Below are 19,199 nucleotides of genomic sequence, written 5' to 3' on the forward strand. Positions count from 1 at the left end.
AGAACAGGAGGTCTGCCCTCTCTCTCTTAAGCATCTGGTAGACCTGGCTTCTCTTTTGGGGAACATTAAGTCCATTTACGTTTAGTGAGGTTACCTTCAAGGAATCCATGAGGTGTGGTAGGATTTGCGACCATGCCAGCAGTTGCATCCCAGAGGATCAAAAATTACTGAGAACAATACCCATCTTGGAAAACTATAAACAAAACATATAAAACCTAGATTAAGCATATTAATACTCAGAGAGAACAGACAATTGGTGACCTCCTATAGAGGAGGATATTCAGAAGAGAAGGAGAGCAGGGAGGGGGAAGAAGTAATTAGTAAGAAATAGGTATTAAGTATTCAATGTAGGAAGGAGAAAAAAGAAAGTTAGGAAAGAGGTAGGAGGGGGAGAGAACTGTGAAATACACAAAGCCTGTATGTGCCTCTCACAGCATAGGCATATTGTCAAGGCAGTGGGGTTCCACAGAAGTATTGGCTGGGTGGTCCGTTTTAAAAACGAATCTCCCCTGCAATTCTTAGGCGATGGGGTGTAAACATAAGGAAAAATATTCCTAAAACAAATAAGATGCTGTTATATAGAGACATATTAATGTGGTGCACTAAGGTCCTTGGACGAGTTGAAATATGCAACGAACCATTACCTCCTCACTAGGGTTGAGATGTGCCTTAACTAAGAATTAACGAGGTTATCGCTTCAGAGGGCACTCTAACATAGGGGGTAGGTATTAGGTGGGAAGGCAATGGTAGTGTTAGGGACCGTAGTGCCGCACCTTAAAACATGAAAAAAGAAACAAGAGAACACAGACAATACTTGAAAGTCTATTTAACTGCTTCTTGGGACTGGTACAGGTACCGGTTCGGCCTCCGGGCCTCTCTTGAGGAAAATTAGACATTCTTGACTGATGATGAGAACATTCAAGTGTCCTAGTTTCCATTCTTCAAGTGCAGGAAGCAGAGGCACTTTTAGGTCTCCTGTCATAGGCAGCCAGGTGGGGATATCCAGAGGATCGATCTGCAGAGCGTCCCACATTTTGGTAAGGTCCGCTGGATGCCGGACCGTGACCTGCTTCCCATTTATGGTAGCACAGAGGCCAAAAGGGAAGAGCCAGCGCAGAGGGTGTCTTCTCTCCCTGAGGAGCTCAGTGAGTGGTTTGAGTTGTCTGCGCTTCGCCAAGGTACTTGCTGCAAGATCCTGGTATAACTGTATTTTGGCGTTTTCAATTGTTAGGTCGCCTTTGTGTCTGGCGGCCGTTAAGATGGCGGCTGTGTCGACGAAACTTAGTAGGCCGCATATTATATCTCGTGGCGGCGCTTCTGGCGGGGGCTTGGGCCTAAGGGCCCTATGAGCTCTCTCTATAGTTATTTTCTCTGCCCTTTCCTGTCCCAGTAAGGAGGAGAAGAGTTGACTGACCGTGTCTAAGATGTCTTCTCTTTGCACGCTTTCAGGGACGCCTCTGATGCGCACGTTCTTTCTGCGACTCCTGTTCTCCTGGTCTTCCAGGTACAGGTAAGTGGCATTCAGATGCTCATGGATCTCTTCTACTGACGACTGCATCGCACGGCTGTGTTTAGCTATAGCGACTTGTGAGTCTTCTAGGGCTGCCACTCTGTGTCCTGTCTGTTTAATCTCCATTTTGATAGCGGATAACTCTCTCAGGACCGGTTCAAAAGCGAGGGCTAATGACTCCTTAAGGAAAGCTCTGGTGATAGGTGTCGAGCCACGTTCGCTGCGCGTCTCGGACATAGCGCAGGAGTCCTCGTCATCTGAGTCTTCAGTGCATGTAGCGGCGGCGGCATCCAGCTCCATTTTGGATCTGGCTGCAGGAGAAGAAAACTTCTTTTTTAAGAACTTATCCAGGTCGGATTGTCCTCTGGCTTGTTTGGGCGTCATCTGTGTCTCTTTAGGCTTGTCTCTATTAGGTTTCCCCCTATTAAAGCAGGGTGGGAACCCGTCAGATAGCTTATAACAGAGCGCTGCCGTGAGGAGCTCTCAGCTCAGGCGGCCATTTCCTTCCGTGGCTAGCTCCGCCCCCCACATTCAGACCTTGATGGTAGGAATGATGTGTCCTCGTGCCTGGACTGCAAACACCTTAGAATCCCTGAGATGGTGAAAGGGGAGAAGGGGCAGAAGACACACAAATAGCCTAGACCGCAAACAACACAAACAGAAACCAAACTTATCTGAGCTGGAACAGACAATCCTTCCTTCCTTGAATCCAAGGCCAGACAGAATGCTATAACCCGCACGGTCCTCTGGGAGTGAAGGCAATTTAAACCAATGACCCCACCCAGAGTACCTGAAGGAAGGCGGATCCAGCATGATTCCAAAACAAACAAAAGGTTAGACACGTGCTGCCAATCTGACAGACTTCCACACACCGTCCGAGCAGGGCATGACAGTATTAGTGAGAGTCTGGAACTTTCCTTCCAGACTCTATTCCTCTCTTAGAGGGAGGAGGAAATTAGCTAGTTAGTGGAGCTCCAGCCTACCTCTCCTGGGGAGAGGTTGTGTGAGGAGTCTTGTCTGACTTAACCCCTGCTAGGGGAAGTCAGCAGGCCTGGTCCTCCCTGGACAGGCACTGTTAGTCCTACGCCAGCCTTATTACTGGAGGTTGTGCAACACCAAGCATAAGCAAGCTTGAGGTACTAAAAGCCAGGACAAAAAGTTCCTAGTATTATCTACAGTAAGAAACTGACTACTGACATAGCTCAGCTGAGAGAGCTACAGAGAGGATACAGCAGAGAGGAGTTTGTTGCAGAGATAAGTATTTGCCTGCCATTTGCCTGCTGAAACCTATTGATGACTAAGAAAAAGTCTGGAAACTGTAAGGAATACAGTTTATTACCAAGTAAAAGCAACTGTTTGCCAAGTCTGGACTCAACTTTGTTCTACTTATTCACCATCCAAGTTCAACTACCCCTTTTTGCACTGCTTTGGACCACATCACTTCTGAGATCCACAGATATCCAGGCAGGAACACCGTGACACATGTATATTAATATCTACAGAGATTGTACGCCACCCTGCACCACTCTGGCAATCCTACCCCTGAGTACCAACATTACCATCTACAAAGGGAGCCTTGTGCTTCCGCTGCTTAACCGCAGCTGATGTCACGTTTACTTGCTCTATAAGAGGGACATATTTAGTAGAAACCTCCTAAGGGGCAAGGGATACCCCAGACGCGGCCTAGTGGGCCCATTGCACAGCCCCCCTCCACCCTGTCAGTGTGAAAGAGATTTAGAGAGAAGCTGCAGAGCTGGCAGGTGACTATTAAGAGGCTAAGGCTACTTTCACACTAGCGTTTTTGCTGGATCCGGCAGGGTTCAGCAAAACATCTACAAAGGGAGCCTTGTGGTTCCGCTGCTTAACCGCAGCTGACGTCACGTTTACTTGCTCTATAAGAGGGACATATTTTGTAGAAACCTCCTAAGGGGCAAGGGATACCCCAGGCACGGCCTAGTGGGCCCGTTGCATAGCCCCCCTCCACCCTGTCAGTATGAAAGAGATTTAGGGAGCAGCTGGAGAGCTGGCAGGTGACTATTAAGAGGCTAAGGCTACTTTCACACTAGCGTTTTTGCTAGATCCGGCAGGGTTACTGATAATACAACCATCTGCATCCATTATGAATGGATCCGGGTGTATTATCTTTAACATAGACAGACAGTCATGAACTCCATTGAAAGTCAATCGGGGACGGATATGTTTTCTATTGTGTCAGATTGTTTCAGAGAAATCCTTTCCCATTGACTTGCATTGTGGTTCATGACCGATCTGTTTTGCTCTGCATCCCAGGACGGAAAGCAAACTGCAGCATGCTGTGGTTTGCTCTCCAGTATGAGAACGCAATGGAATGCATTTTGGAGCATTCCGTTCTGTTCAGTTACATTTAGTTTTTTTCCTCATTGACAATGAATGGGGACAAAACTGAAGCGTTTTTTTTTTTTTTACGGTATTGAGACCCTATGACGGATACCAGAAAATATTAACGCTAGTGTGAAAGTAGCCTAAAACAAATGCTTACTGATTTCATGTAATTGCAGGGCTTGTCTCTGGTTAGCTGTATGTGAAAGGACACACACTGCTCTGGGGTAGTTGGGGAAGTTATCTGCATTCTGATTGGTTCTGCTAGTTCATGTAAGGAGAGCAAGGGGTTATGGGAAGTGAGAAAATTAGGATGGCCTTAAGTACAGGGCAAAGATCACCACAGGAAGTGCAGCAGAGGTCATCTTAGGAAGATGTTGAAATAGAGGCACAGAGAAATAGGATTGCTAAGGGCGGAATACAGGAAAATGGGAAAATTAAAGGGTTTCTACCACCAGAAATACTGTTATGTAGCTGACTGACATTAGCGATGCTAATTTCAGTACTACATAACAGTATGTTTTTGACATTTCTCCCTGCAGCTGTTTTGGTAAAATAAGCACTTTTATAATATGCTAATGAGCCTCTAGGTTTTATGTTGGTGTAAAATCAGCACCTAGAGGCTCCATCTACTCACACTTTATCCTGCCCAGGTCCCCTGTTCTACCCACCCCGCTCCTCTTGATTGATGTGACGGCTCGCAGCATCGTTGACGAAATCCCCCGCCTGCGCCATTAACTTCTGTCTTTGGCGCAATCCCCCGCCTGCGCCAATAAATTCTGTCTTCGGCACAGGCGCAGTGAGTGAAGGCCGCTCTCCTATTGCTGGCTTCCTCACACTGACGTAGTCGGCGCAGTGAGGAATCCGGCACCAGGAGCGCATCATTCACTCACTGCGCCTGGGCCAAATACAGAAGTGAACGGCACACGCGCAGGATTTCGTCAACAATGCTGCGAACCGTCACATCAATCAAGAGGAGCAGGGCGGGCAGAACAGGGGACCTAGACGGGATAAAGGGTGAGTAGACGGAACCTCTAGGTGCTGATTTTACGCCCACATAGCACCTAGAGGCTCATTAGCATATTATAAAAGTGCTTATTTTACCAAAACGGCTGCAGGGAGAAATGTCAAAAACATACTGTTATGTAGTGCTGACATTAGCGATGTGCTAATGTCAGTCAGCTACATAAGGTTATTTCTGGTGGTAGAAACCCTATAACTGAAAAATAAAGCTTCATGAATATGTTCCCATCAGCATCACATATGTTAGAAATTTCATTTTTGGAAGCGAAATGGCAGTTACACTTTAAAATGAAGAAATCTACCATAAAGGCCGAGAACAGGGTTCCAGGCCAAGGCCGCCGTTTGCCAAAGCAGAACATTTCTCAAGGCGACAGCCTCCAGTTCCCGGCCCCAGCCCCATTGCAGGAGGCATGTCGCTCTGCCAAAACACCATTTTTTACAGATTTTGATTTCAAACTACTTCGCACGCATTTGGGCCCCTAAAATGCCAGGGCAGTATAACTACCCCACAAGTGATCCCATTTTGGAAAGAAGACACCCCAAGGTATTTCATGATGGGCATAGTGAGTTCATGGAAGTTTTTATTTTTTGTCACAAGTTAGTGGAATATGAGACTTTGTAAGAAAAAAAAAAAAAATCATAATTTTTCGCTAACTTGTGACAAAAAATAAAAAATTCTAGGAACTCGCCATGACCCTCACGGAATACCTTGGGGTGTCTTCTTTCCAAAATGGGGTCACTTGTGGGGTAGTTATACTGCCCTGGCATTCTAGGGGCCCTAATGTGTGGTAAGTAGGTAAATGACCTGTGAAATCCGAAAGGCGCTCTTTGGAATGTGTGCCCCTTTGCCCACGTAGGCTGCAAAAAAGTGTCACACATGTGGTATCGCCGTATTCAGGAGAAGTTGGGCAATGTGTTTTGGGCTGTCTTTTTACATATACTCATGCTGGGTGAGAGAAATATCTCGGCAAAAGACAACTTTTCCCATTTTTTATACAAAGTTGGCATTTGACCAAGATATTTATCTCACCCAGCATGGGTATATGTAAAATGACACCCCAAAACACATTGCCCAACTTCTCCTGAGTACGGCGATACCAGATGTGTGACACTTTTTTGCAGCCTAGATGCGCAAAGGGGCCCACATTCCTTTTATGAGGGCATTTTTAGACATTTGGATCCCAGACTTCTTCTCACGCTTTAGGGCCCCTAGAATGCCAGGGCAGTATAAATACCCCACATGTGACCCCATTTTGGAAAGAAGACACGCCAAGGTATTCAATGAGGGGCATGGCGAGTTCATAGAATTTTTATTTTTTTGGCACAAGTTAGCGGAAATTAATATGTTTTTTTTTCTCACAAAGTCTCCCTTTCCGCTAACTTGGGACAAAAATTTCAATCTTTCATGGACTCAATATGCCCCTCACGGAATACCTTGGGGTGTCTTCTTTCCGAAATGGGGTCACATGTGGGGTATTTATACTGCCCTGGCATTCTAGGGGCCCTAAAGTGTGAGAAGAAGTCTGGAATATAAATGTCTAAAAAATTTTACGCATTTGGATTCCGTGAGGGGTATGGTGAGTTCATGTGAGATTTTATTTTTTGACACAAGTTAGTGGAATATGAGACTTTGTAAGAAAAAAAAAAAATAATTTCCGCTAACTTGGGCCCAAAAAATGTCTGAATGGAGCCTTACAGGGGGGTGATCAATGACAGGGGGGTGATCAATGAGTCTATATGGGGTGATCACCCCCCTGTCATTGATCACCCCCCTATAAGGCTCCATTCAGACGTCCGTATGTGTTTTGCGGATCCGATCCATGTATCAGTGGATCTGTAAAAATCATACGGACATCTGAATGCAGCCTTACAGGGGGGTGATCAATGACAGGGGGGTGATCAATGACAGGGGGGGTGATCAATGACAGGGGGGTGATCGGGGAGTCTATATGGGGTGATCACCCCCCTGTGAGGCTCCATTCAGATGTCCGTATGTGTTTTACGGATCCGATCCATGTATCAGTGGATCCGTAAAAATCATACGGACATCTGAATGCAGCCTTACAGGGGGGTGATCAATGACAGGGGGGTGATCAGGGAGTCTATATGGGGTGATCACCCCCCTGTCATTGATCACCCCCCTATAAGGCTCCATTCAGATGTCCGTATGTGTTTTGCGGATCCGATCCATGTATCAGTGAATCCGTAAAAATCATACGGACATCTGAATGCAGCCTGACAGGGGGGTGATCAATGACAGGGGGATGATCAATGACAGGGGGGTGATCAGGGAGTCTATATGGGGTGATCACCCCCCTATAAGGCTCCATTCAGATGTCTGTATGTGTTTTGCGGATCCGATCCATGTATCAGTGGATCCGTAAAAATCATACGGACATCTGAATGGAGCCTTACAAGGGGTTATCAATGACAGGGGGGTGATCAGGGAGTCTATATGGGGTGATCACCTCCGTCATTGATCACTCCCCTGTAAGGCTCCATTCAGATGTCCGTACGTGTTTTGCGGATCCGATCCATGTATCAGTGAATCCGTAAAAATCATACGGACATCTGAATGCAGCCTTACAGGGGGGTGATCAATGACAGGGGGTGATCAATGACAGGGGGGTGATCAGGGAGTCTATATGGGGTGATCAGGGGTGATCAAGGGTGATCAAGGGTGAATAAGGGGTTAAAAAGTGACAGGGGGGGGTGTAGTGTAGTGGTGCTTGGTGCAACATATTACTGAGCTACCTGTGTCCTCTGGTGGTCGATCCAAACAAAGGGGACCACCAGAGGACCAGGTAGCAGGTATATTAGACGCTGTTATCAAAACAGCGTCTAATATACCTGTTAGGGGTTAAAAAAAATCACATCTCCAGCCTGCCAGCGAACGATCGCCGCTGGCAGGCTGGAGATCCACTCTCTTACCTTCCGTTCCTGTGAGCGCGCGCGCCTGTGTGCGCGCGTTCACAGGAAATCTCGGCTCACGCGAGATGACGCCAATCGGCGTTAGCGTAGCCTGGGAGAGCCGCCGCGATGACGCCTTTCGGCGTTAGCTTAGCGGTAAGTGGTTAAAAAAAAAAAAAAAAAACAGAAAGAGTATTGTCTTCTTCCTCCACCTCCTCCGATTCTTGCACCTACACCGCCACGTCCACAGCCTCCTCAACTTCCTACTCCACTTGGACCTGCACCTCCGGATTCAAGATTTGTTTGCAGGGCAATTGTACTGCTCTTATGCCCATTCTGGAGCCTTTTGCAGTCATCTAGCCATTTCTATGACTTTGTTTACAGCCATTTTTCAGCCCCAAAATTCGGGTCCTTATTGACTTCAATGGCATTCGTTGTTCAGGGTCAAGTTTGGGTCAAGTTGAGAACCCAAACCTAACTTTGAAACGAAGTTCGGTCAAACCCCTCGAACCCGGACATCCACCGGTCCGCTCATCACTACAGGGGAGTACTAAATTTTGTGAATACTTTCTTTGATGACCAGTCATACATACAGTAGGTGTGGAGAGAGACCTCTTACATGCCTAGGGTCTCCCCTTGCTCCTTTCTTACATCCTTACATAGGGGAAGGAGAAGGGGAAGAATGCATGTTGGGTCACACGTAACTATTATAAGTAGATAGGTGTGGAAAGTGACCTCTTCCATTCCCGAGGTCTCCCCTTGTTCCTTTCTTACATCCTCAAGTGGGGGAAGGAAGAGGGGGAGAAAGTACGTTCAGATCACACATACACTATCAGAACCTAGGTGTGAGGAGAGATATCGTCCACTGATGGCGTCTCAGACACTTCTATCAGGAGGTCGATTCTGTAGGTCTGTTAATTAGCAAGCATTGTCTCGTTGCAAAGGTGAAATAGCGGTTCCCTGACAAGGAAGGTTTGCTCAAGGGCATCTTATTTTAGGCAGGGAACCACTATTTCACCTTTGGCTCGATCATCTGCATATTTCACCTTTGGCTCGCTCATACTTGCTCATTTTGCTCGGGTATTCACAAAATCAAGTACTCCTCTGCTATTTCAGAAGAATCCAATAGGTAGCCTGTAGCCAGACCACACAGAGACCACTAGACCTGGGACGTATTGGGTAATCTACGTACCTATGGATTCACCCTTAAATACCCGTGGATCAACCTCTCACAGTTCAAAAGTGAAAAATCTGGCAAAGAAGAGCCAGGACTGTTAAGCAGCTGTACCAAAGGGACTCCCCCTTTTTTTTTTTGTGTGCATTTATTTACTTCAAGTGCTCCCTTTGGTACAATTAATAGCAACTCTCCCAGCATATGTAATTTACCCTAGATATGTCCTATTGAAGGGTTTTAATAGGTGACTTGCAGACTAGGTACGAGGACAGTGAACCCCTACCCTCAAGGTGTGTCCCTGGGCTGAGGACTAGGAAGGGACAAATAAAGAAAGAATAGGAACTCCCGTGTCCGTAATTCCGGGTTTTTTCTCCCTGTTATATACGTACCTCAGGGTTAACATCTCTATCAAGATGTTGAGATCTCTACAAACCGTGAGTAACATCAATGACATTATCAGTTTTGCTGCTGGAGGTATGAAGTGTATTGCTTAAATGTGCCGTAGGACCTACTTGATCTGGGCTTGACCTGAGCTCCAATTTTAAAAGCTATCTATTAAAAGTTATATTTTATATGTGGGAAGGTGTCTAAAGTGAAGTTTATGCATATTACACATACAATCAATATTTAGAACATGCTAGTACAGGGGTTGTAGGTGTTAAGAATATAAGGTCTCATATTTTTTCCATCCCTGTTCATGTTGGTTACTTTTTTTTATATTGAAGCTCAGTTCCAACCAAAGAAAGGGGAGACAAAAATGGCAATTTATTTTGGGCAAAAAATCATGTCAAAATGGCAATTTATTTTGCAAGACAAAAAAAATCATACTTTAAATGTCATGTGAAAATAACAACATTTTAAATTATTTCCATTGCATTACTAGACATGAAACCATTCTAACCATTTTAATTTTAATGTAATTCTATCCCTATCTGGATTTTCTAAAAAGTCGAGGAATATATTTATACATTAGGCAGTTATTACACAAATTGTCCATTAAAGCTTTTTTCCTGCCTTATCTCTGAAAAAATGAAAATGGTTGGTCTACCATTAGATATTTCAAAAAGCTACAAGAGTTCTGTGGGAGTAATTGTATCTTAATCCAACTACACTGAGGTCATTAGGAGATCAAGGGCTTTGCTGAAATATCAGCTTAGTGCACTATTCGCAGAAACTAACCAGGAATGGGCTTTTTTTATCTGCTGGGTAGCTAACCATGGTACTGAGCTGAAAATTTGCACCGTGTAAGATTATTATTAGAGATGAGCGAATTTTTCAAAAATTTGATTCAGATGCTTTGCCTAATTTTCCAAAAAAGTTAGCTTCGTTCTGTAATAATTTGTCACGAAGCACATTAAATCAGCTATGTCCCGGCCTGCAGGGATAGTGTATGTTGGTGTACATCACTGTGCATTGCAGCAACATGCATAGCTATTCCTTTCTGGTAGTGAAATAGTTACTGTGCGTCAGTATGATAGGCAGGTCACATACAGTATACGGATGTGAGCATTGACGTGCGTCGCTATTAGGCTCAGTTCACACTTCCCATATCTGGTCAGTTATGGGTCCAAAGCTCAGAACCGATACAGATCTTTTCATGATATCTCCTTATCGGAGAGTATGTGTCACTCCTGATTTTGGCTTACCATAGAGTAACTGCTGTAAACTGCCCAAAAAACTGAAGTGTGAATCCAGCCTTACAGGTCAATGTTTGTATCAGGTATAATGTACTTAACCGTGCAGTGGCCCAAGATTCAACTATAGAGTGGTCTCTTTTTATACTGTCTCCTGTTTCCACATAGATTGCTTGATAACCTGGTGATAACACCACTAATACAATTAGTGGCCCCATGACAGAGGGGAGATGGTATCAGCAGTAAGTTTGTGTTGACATCACTGTTTATATTTCACTATTTCTGATCCATCAGAAGAACAACCCAACAAAAAATGGATCCTGTGTTTTGAGCATCCACCGCACGGTCAGTATTTGGTCAGTAATTGATCATTATTGGTAAGGCAAAAACAGGAATGACATGTGAAGGAAATATTTGCACGTCTTCTGTCTTTTGGACCCACTCCTGCTTTTGGCTTCCAAATCATGATCAAATACTGATGCAAAACACTGACCATGGGATAGAGGCCTTATAGATTATCCAAAGACAAGATCCGTTGTGGTTTTCATTTTTCTAACTGCGATTTCAACAAGGCCAAACAGGGATACTAGTGTCCCTGAAACAGTCTGTTGAGGGTGGCAACAGCAAGAGGAGTCAACATAGTGGCCCAGTCACAGAGTGGTGAGGGTGGCAACAGCGAGAGGAATCCTCATAGTGGCCCAGTAGGGAGGTGGGGAGCACCAGCTGTGGCAATAACAACAAAATATGGTGGCAGTAGGAGAAGATGGCAGCAGATGCAGCAGGTGGGTGGCATCAGGTGGGTGGCAGAATCTGAATACTGAAACACCTGTCTAGGAGTAAGGGGAAATTTTTCACAATAATATTTGCAGTCAGAACATTACTGCCAGAATTATCTAGTCTGATGTATCAGGTACCGCCATGTGGAAGTTCTGGCTGATCCATGCCTGATTCATCTTTACAAAGCTTAGTCTCTCAACATTTTGTGTTGAAAGGTGAGTTCTCTTTGGGGTAACTTGCCTCCCGCTCTGATGCCACACTACTGGTCGGGCAGGAAAGCATGTCAAGGGCCAATTCAGCCAGTTGCAGCCACAAATCAAGTTTGGCTGCCCAGTAATCCGGGGGATCTTGGATGTGGGGTGACACGGCGCAGTCCAAGTATGCCACCAACTGCTGGTTTAAGTTCTGCCCCTCCAGCAGTCATGGCAGTGGAGAGTAAGTGCAGGGGGCCCCCCTGGTCAAAAATTTTTGAGGAAGGGCGATGGAGCACATAAGCAGCGACCAGCTAACTACTTAGGATGTCTGAATAGTAGTTGAGTTTTTATCCATCCTCTCAGTCAGCAGGTGTAAAAAAAAAGCCCCCATTTTGGTCCAGTTTCTAGGGTCTAACATGGTGAAAAGCCAGTAGTCATCTCTCTGCCAAATGGTGATAATATGACTCTCACTACGCAAGCAACTCAGCATGCACCTGGCCATTTGTACAAGGGATTCAGAGGGACTCCCTGCCTTAATCTCCACTGCATACTGCTACAGTGTAGGGTCATCTGCCTGTCTTCCTCATCACTCCCCAGCTTCACATCCCCCTCCTTCTCCTGTCCTGTTACTTGTGCATATAAACCACCAATTTATGTATACATTGCTTTTGAGCAAATGTCCTCTTCCTCGTCCTCATTCCCCTTCTGCACCAGTTCAGCCCCCACAGGGCTCAGGTAGCCATGAGATGCAGGTGTCACATCTGCTGTCCCCTGGACAGCCAGATTTATCAGCATCTGTTCCAGGACATTAAGGTGTCCTGGCAAAGAACAAATAAAATGGCCTCCTTAACCTGCTCAGGACCGCCGTATGCAGGATTGCGTCTTTGCGGCTGTCCTGTTACTCTGGGTGGACGCGCCGATGCGTCCTCTCGCGAGACGCGAGATTTCGGCCAAAGCCGGCCCGCGCATGCGCATCGCGGGCCGGCAAAATTTAAAAGACAAGTTCGTCATCAACCTGCCAGCCAATGATCGTCGCTGGCAGGTTGATGATTTTCAAAAAATCTAATCAGAAGCCACCTAACACATTATATTAGTAAATATGATGTGTTAAATGGCTTCTGTGCTCCTCTGCTGGTCCTTTTCGTCGGTTGGTTGCAGCAGAGGAGCACACATCACTGTGAGTAGCCACCAACACCCCACTTAGCCCCCAGATCACCCTCCATCACCCCAATTAACCCCTTGATCGCCCCTGTCAATCACCTAGTGAAAGAGAAAAAAGTGATCTTTTTTCACTGGCATTGATTTATAGTTTTAGGATAGTTTAGGTCCCTTGGTTAGGTAGTTAGCATCGGTTAGCGCCCAGCCCACCGCACCGCAGTCACTTATTCGCTGATTAGCGTATAGCTAATCAGCTTTTGTACTTTTATAGTATCTGTAAGTGATCAAAACTGATCACAGTCAGATCTATAATTGTATTAGTGTCACCTTAGCTTGCCCTCCACCCAAAACGCAGTGTTTGCCCGATCAGGCCTGATCGGTCGCCCACACGTGCGTTCACCTACACTTGCCCCGCCGCAGTGACAAAAAACTTTTTGTTTTTTGATCACTGCACAATCACTTTACAAGCGCTGCGGCGATAAAAAAATCAGTTTTGATATTTTTTATCAACCGCAGCGGCCTCCGGTACTTCGCTAGCCTCCCCTTTGTAAGACAGGCTTGCTTTTTTTCTTGGGTAGTCTCAGGGAATACCCCTAAATTTAGTAGTCCAAATGGCAAACAGGGGGTATTCTTCTGAAGAAGCCTACAGGATTCTGACCCAGTCGGATGAGGAATGGGAACCCTCATCTGACGAATCTAGCGGGTCAGAATATGAACCTGTAGAGAGCAGTGGCAGTTTGACCCAAAGTTCGGACGAGGAGGTTGAGGTCCCTGATAGAACCAGGCGTACCCGGCCCCGTGTCGCTAGACCACAGGTTGCGCAGGATCCGTTTCAAGGGCAGCAGAGTGGGGCTGGTGCTGCCGGATTACGTGGTGAGGCATACACCAGCAGCGCAGCCCATCCTGGACCTAGTACCAGCACTGCCGTACACTCTGGTGAAGTGGCGAGCACCAGAAGGGCAGTTGAAGCTGGTACGGTGGCACGTGCAGTAGTTACCCCGTCGCAGCCACCGCACAGACAGGCCCGTAGAGCCCCTAGAATCCCTGAGGTGCTGGCAAACCCTGATTGGCAGTCACCAACTTCAGCCGCACCATTAGTTCCCCCTTTCACCGCCCAGTCTGGAGTTCGGGTTGAGACCGCTCAGATCGGTTCGGCCCTGGAATTTTTTGAGCTGTTCTTGACTGCGGAGCTCTTGGACTTAGTCAGGGCAGAAACAAATCGGTTTTATTTTTTGTCACAAGTTAGTGGAATATGAGACTTTGTAAGGAAAAAAAAAAATCATCATTTTCCGCTAACTTGTGACAAAAAATTTAAAATTCTAGGAACTCGCTATGCCCCTCACGGAATACCTTGGGGTGTCTTCTTTCCAAAATGGGGTCACTTGTGGGGTAGTTATACTGCCCTGGCATTCTAGGGGCCTATATGTGTGGTAAGTAGTTTGAAATCAAAATGTGTAAAAAATGGCCGGTGAAATCCGAAAGGTGCTCTTTGGAATGTGGGCCCCTTTTCCCACCTAGGCTGCAAAAAAAGGGTCACACATGTGGTATCTCCGTACTCAGGAGAAGTTGGGCAATGTGTTTTGGGGTGTCATTTTACATATACACATGCTGGGTGAGAGAAATATCTTGGCAAAAGACAACTTTTCCCATTTTTTTATACAAAGTTGGCATTTGACCAAGATATTTATCTCACCCAGCATGGGTATATGTAAAATGACACCCCAAAACATATTGCCCAACTACTCCTGAGTACGGAGATACCAGATGTGTGACACTTTTTTGCAGCCTAGGTGGGCAAAGGGGCCCACATTCCAAAGAGCACCTTTCGGATTTCACCGGCCATTTTTTACACATTTTGATTTCAAACTACTTACCACACATTTGGGCCCCTAGAATGCCAGGGCAGTATAACTACCCCACAAGTGACCCCATTTTGGAAAGAAGACACCCCAAGGTATTCGCTGATGGGCATAGTGAGTTCATAGAAGTTTTTATTTTTTGTCACAAGTTAGTGGAATATGAGACTTTGTAAGAAAAAAAAAAATCATCATTTTCCACTAACTTGTGACAAAAAATAAAAACTTCTATGAAGTCACTATGCCCATCAGCGAATACCTTAGGGTGTCTACTTTCCGAAATGGGGTCATTTGTGGGGTGTTTGTACTGCCTGGGCATTGTAGAACCTCAGGAAACATGACAGGTGCTCAGAAAGTCAGAGCTGCTTCAAAAAGCAGAAATTCACATTTTTGTACCATAGTTTGTAAACGCTATAACTTTTACCCAAACCATTTTTTTTTTTACCCAAACATTTTTTTTTTTATCAAAGACATGTAGAACAATAAATTTAGAGCAAAATTTATATATGGATGTCGTTTTTTTTGCAAAATTTTACACCTGAAAGTGAAAAATGACATTTTTTTGCAAAAAAATCGTAAAATTTCGATTAATAACAAAAAAAGTAAAAATGGCAGCAGCAATGAAATACCACCAAATGAAAGCTCTATTAGTGAGAAGAAAAGGAGGTAAAAATTATTTGGGTGGTAAGTTGCATGACCGAGCAATAAACGGTGAAAGTACTGTAGGTCAGAAGTGTAAAAAGTGGCCTGGTCATTAAGGGTGTTTAAGCTATAGGGGCTGAGGTGGTTAAAGGGCCTGAGCAAATGGCAGGTGTCATGTCATGCATGAGCTGTCACTGGCTAATGTTGAAGTTACACAGGGGAGTACTCGTGTCCACCTGCATCATCAAGAAATCGTTCATGGCCTTCCTCTGTAGAGATGGCCTTGCAGTTCGCCCGGCGATCGTTTTGCGGCGAACTTTGCTCGTTCACGATTCGCTGAACATGCGAACATATGGCAATGTCCGCCGGCGCCATATTCTTTTGCATTGAGCCCAACTTTGACCCATGACACACACAACAGGTAAGACAGGACAGGCAATTGAGACGTTTCAGCACATGGACAAACCGCCACCCTATAACAGAGCCAGATCTGGCAGCCATTTTACATTCTGTGTTTTGCCAGTGTAGAAAGAGGTTGCTTTGTGGAGCAGGGACAGACTGTTAGGGACACCAAACGCTAGCTAATAGGGCCACAAAAGTCCTTTTAAGGACTGGTATAGGTGTGCTATCGATAGGTGTGATATACTGAGAGGTGTGATATACTTATAATATATTTTTTTAACATAGAAAGTATATTATAGTGCATTTCTATTGTGCAGCAGTTGTGGGCGATTCTGCTGCGATACTGCAGCTATATAGAGGGACAAACGCTATTGGAATAACTAATTGAAACTGGTGTGATAAACAGGTGAAACTCAAAAAATGTGAATATCGTGCAAAGTTCATTTATTTCAGTAATGCAACTTAAAAGGTGAAACTAATATTTCAAGCCTATATAATTTGTATGATTATGGCTTACAGCTTATGAAAACCCCAAAGTCACAATTTCAGGTACCCTTTGCTCAGAGGGTATGGATTAATTAGCTGACTAGAGTGTGACACTTTGAGCCTGGAATATTGAACCTTTTCACAAAATTCTAATTTTAAGTTGCATTAATACAACTCCTTTTAAGTTGTGTTACTGAAATCAATGGACTTTTGCACGACATTCAAATTTTTAGAGTTTCACCTGTACCTGTTGCCCCCCAAAAAACTGATTAAGGGGTGTGATATACCCATAACCTACTTTCTAACATAGAAAGTATATACTGCATTTGTATTGTGCAGCAGTTGTGTGCGGTTCGGCTGCGATACCGCAGGTATATAGAGGGACAAGCGCTATAGGAACAACTATTTGCAACGGCTGTGATATACCTGTTGCCCCCCCCATAAAAATGATTGAGGGGGTGCAATATACCTGCTTCCACACAATACTGATTAAGGGGTTTGATATAACTGCATCCACAAAATAGTGATTAAGGGGTGCGATATACCTGCTTCCACCAAATAATGATTGAGGCCTGCGATATACCTGCTTCCACAAAATACTGATAGAGGGGTGTGATATACCTGCTTCCACAAAATATTAATTAAGGGGTTCTATATACCTGCTTCCACAAAACACAGATTAAGGGGTGCGAAATACCTACTTACACCAAATACTGATTAAGATGATTGATACACCTGCTTCCACAAAATTCTGATTAAGCTTATTGATATACCTGCTTCTACCAAATATTAATTGAGGGGTTTGATATACCTGCTTCCAGAAAATACTGATTGAGGGGTGCGATATACCTGCTTCCACAAAATGCAGATTGAGGTGTGCGATATACCTGCTTCCACAAAATACTGATTGAGGGGTGCGCTATATCTGCTTTCACCAAATATTGAATAAGGGGTTCTATATACCACCTTCCACAAAATACAAATTACGTTTTTTTTTTTATACCTACTTCCACAAAATACTGATTGATGGGTGCGATATAACTGCTTCCACCAAATATTGATTGAGGAATGCGATACACCTGCTTCCACAAATTACTGATTTAGGGGTTTGATATACCTGCTTCCAAAAAATACTGATTGGGGGGTGCAATATACCTGCTTCTACAAATTGCTGATTAAGGGGATTTTATATACCTGCTTCAACAAAATACTGATTAAGGGGTGCGATATACCTGTTTCCACCTAATATTTATTAAGGGGTTCTATATACCTTCTTCCACAAAATACAGATTGAGGTGTGCAATATATACCTGCTTCCACAAAATACTGATTGATGGGTGCGATATACCTGTTTCCACCAAATATTGATTGAGGCATGTGATACACCTGCTTCCACAAAATATTGATTAGGGGTTTGATATACCTGCTTCCAAAAAATACTGATAGAGGGGTGTGATATACCTGCTTCCACAAAATACTGATTGAGTAGTGCGATATACCTGCTTCCACCAAATATTGGTTAAAGGGATTTTTATATAAATACTTCCACAAAATACAGATTGAGGGGTGCGATATATCTGCTTCCACAAAATATTGATTAAGGGGTTTTTATATACCTGCTTCAACAAAATACTGATTAAGGGGTGCGATATACCTGTTTCCACCTAATATTGATTAACCTCTTAAGGACACATGACGTACCGGTACGTCATGATGTCCTGGTACTTAAGGACACATGACGTACCGGTACGTCATGAATGGTTCCGATCACTGCCGCTCGGCCGGCGGTGATCGGAACCCGGTGCCTGCTCAAATCATCGAGCAGGCACCTGGGGCAAATGCGTCGGGGGGTCCTGTGACCCCCCCATGTCGGCGATCGCAGAAAACCGCAGGTCAATTCAGACCTGCGGTTTTCTGCGTTTCCGGGATATTCGGGTCTCTGAAGACCCGATAACCCGGAACAGGATGGTGATGGTGGTGTGATTTCACTCCACCAATCACCATCCAGCGATCCTGAGTGGTGATGGTGACATCACCACTCAGGATCGCTTTCTGATTGGTCTGTGGGCGGTCCGGCAGCAAATTCAAAAGAGGCAGGCGCTCCTCTCCTCCTCCTTTTGTGTTCCGGAGCCGGAGGAGAGAGGAGCTGCCTGCACGTGTCTCTGCCAGCACCCCAGGACCCGATCTGTGCCCCCAGGACCCGATCTGTGCCCCAGCACCCCCCATCAGGTACATAGGGACAGCACAAGGAAAGTTTGGTTTAGGCAGGGAAAAAAAAGGGAAAGTTAGTTTGTGAACTTTTATTGCATCACCCTAAGTTAGGGTGTCTGGGGTCCACAGCACAGCTGTGTGACCCTAGACCCCCCCCGAGGTGATCCTGCCCATGACCGTCTGTATAAGATACGGCCGGTCATCGATCACTTTGGGGCCAAATTCATGGAGGCCTATGTACCTGGAAGGGAGGTCGCAGTTGATGAGTTTCTCATTGCGTTCAAGGGGAGACTCATTTTCCGCCAGTATGTGCCCTCCAAGCGGGCGAGGTATGGCGTAAAGCTATACAAAATTTGTGAGAGTACCTCAGGGTACACTTACAAATTTCGTATATACGAGGGGCGAGATTCCCGGATTCAACCACCAGAATGTCCTCCCACTCTGGGTGTTACCGGGAAACTTGTGTGGGACCTTATGTACCCACTGCTGGATAAGGGTTACCACCTGTACGTGGATAACTTTTATACCAGTATCCCCTTGTTCCAGTCCCTTGCCGCCAGATCCACGTTCGCTTGTGGGACCGTGCGGAAAAATCAACGCGGCCTCCCTGCCCTCCCCCTCCAGGTACCTATCCCCAGGGGTGAGACCCGTGCCCTTACCACTGGAAACCTGTTGCTGGTCAGGTATAAGGACAAGAGGGATGTCCTTATGCTGTCCACAATTCATGGTAACGGCATCACCCCTGTCCCTGTGCGAGGTACCGCGGCAACGGTCCTCAAGCCCGATTGTATCGTCGCCTACAATCGGTATATGGGAGGAGTTGATCTCTCGGATCAAGTCCTCAAGCCATATAACGCCATGCGC

The sequence above is a fragment of the Bufo bufo genome, chromosome 1 (genome assembly GCF_905171765.1).
Source record: "Bufo bufo chromosome 1, aBufBuf1.1, whole genome shotgun sequence".
In the NCBI taxonomy this organism is placed as follows: Eukaryota; Metazoa; Chordata; class Amphibia; order Anura; family Bufonidae; genus Bufo; species Bufo bufo.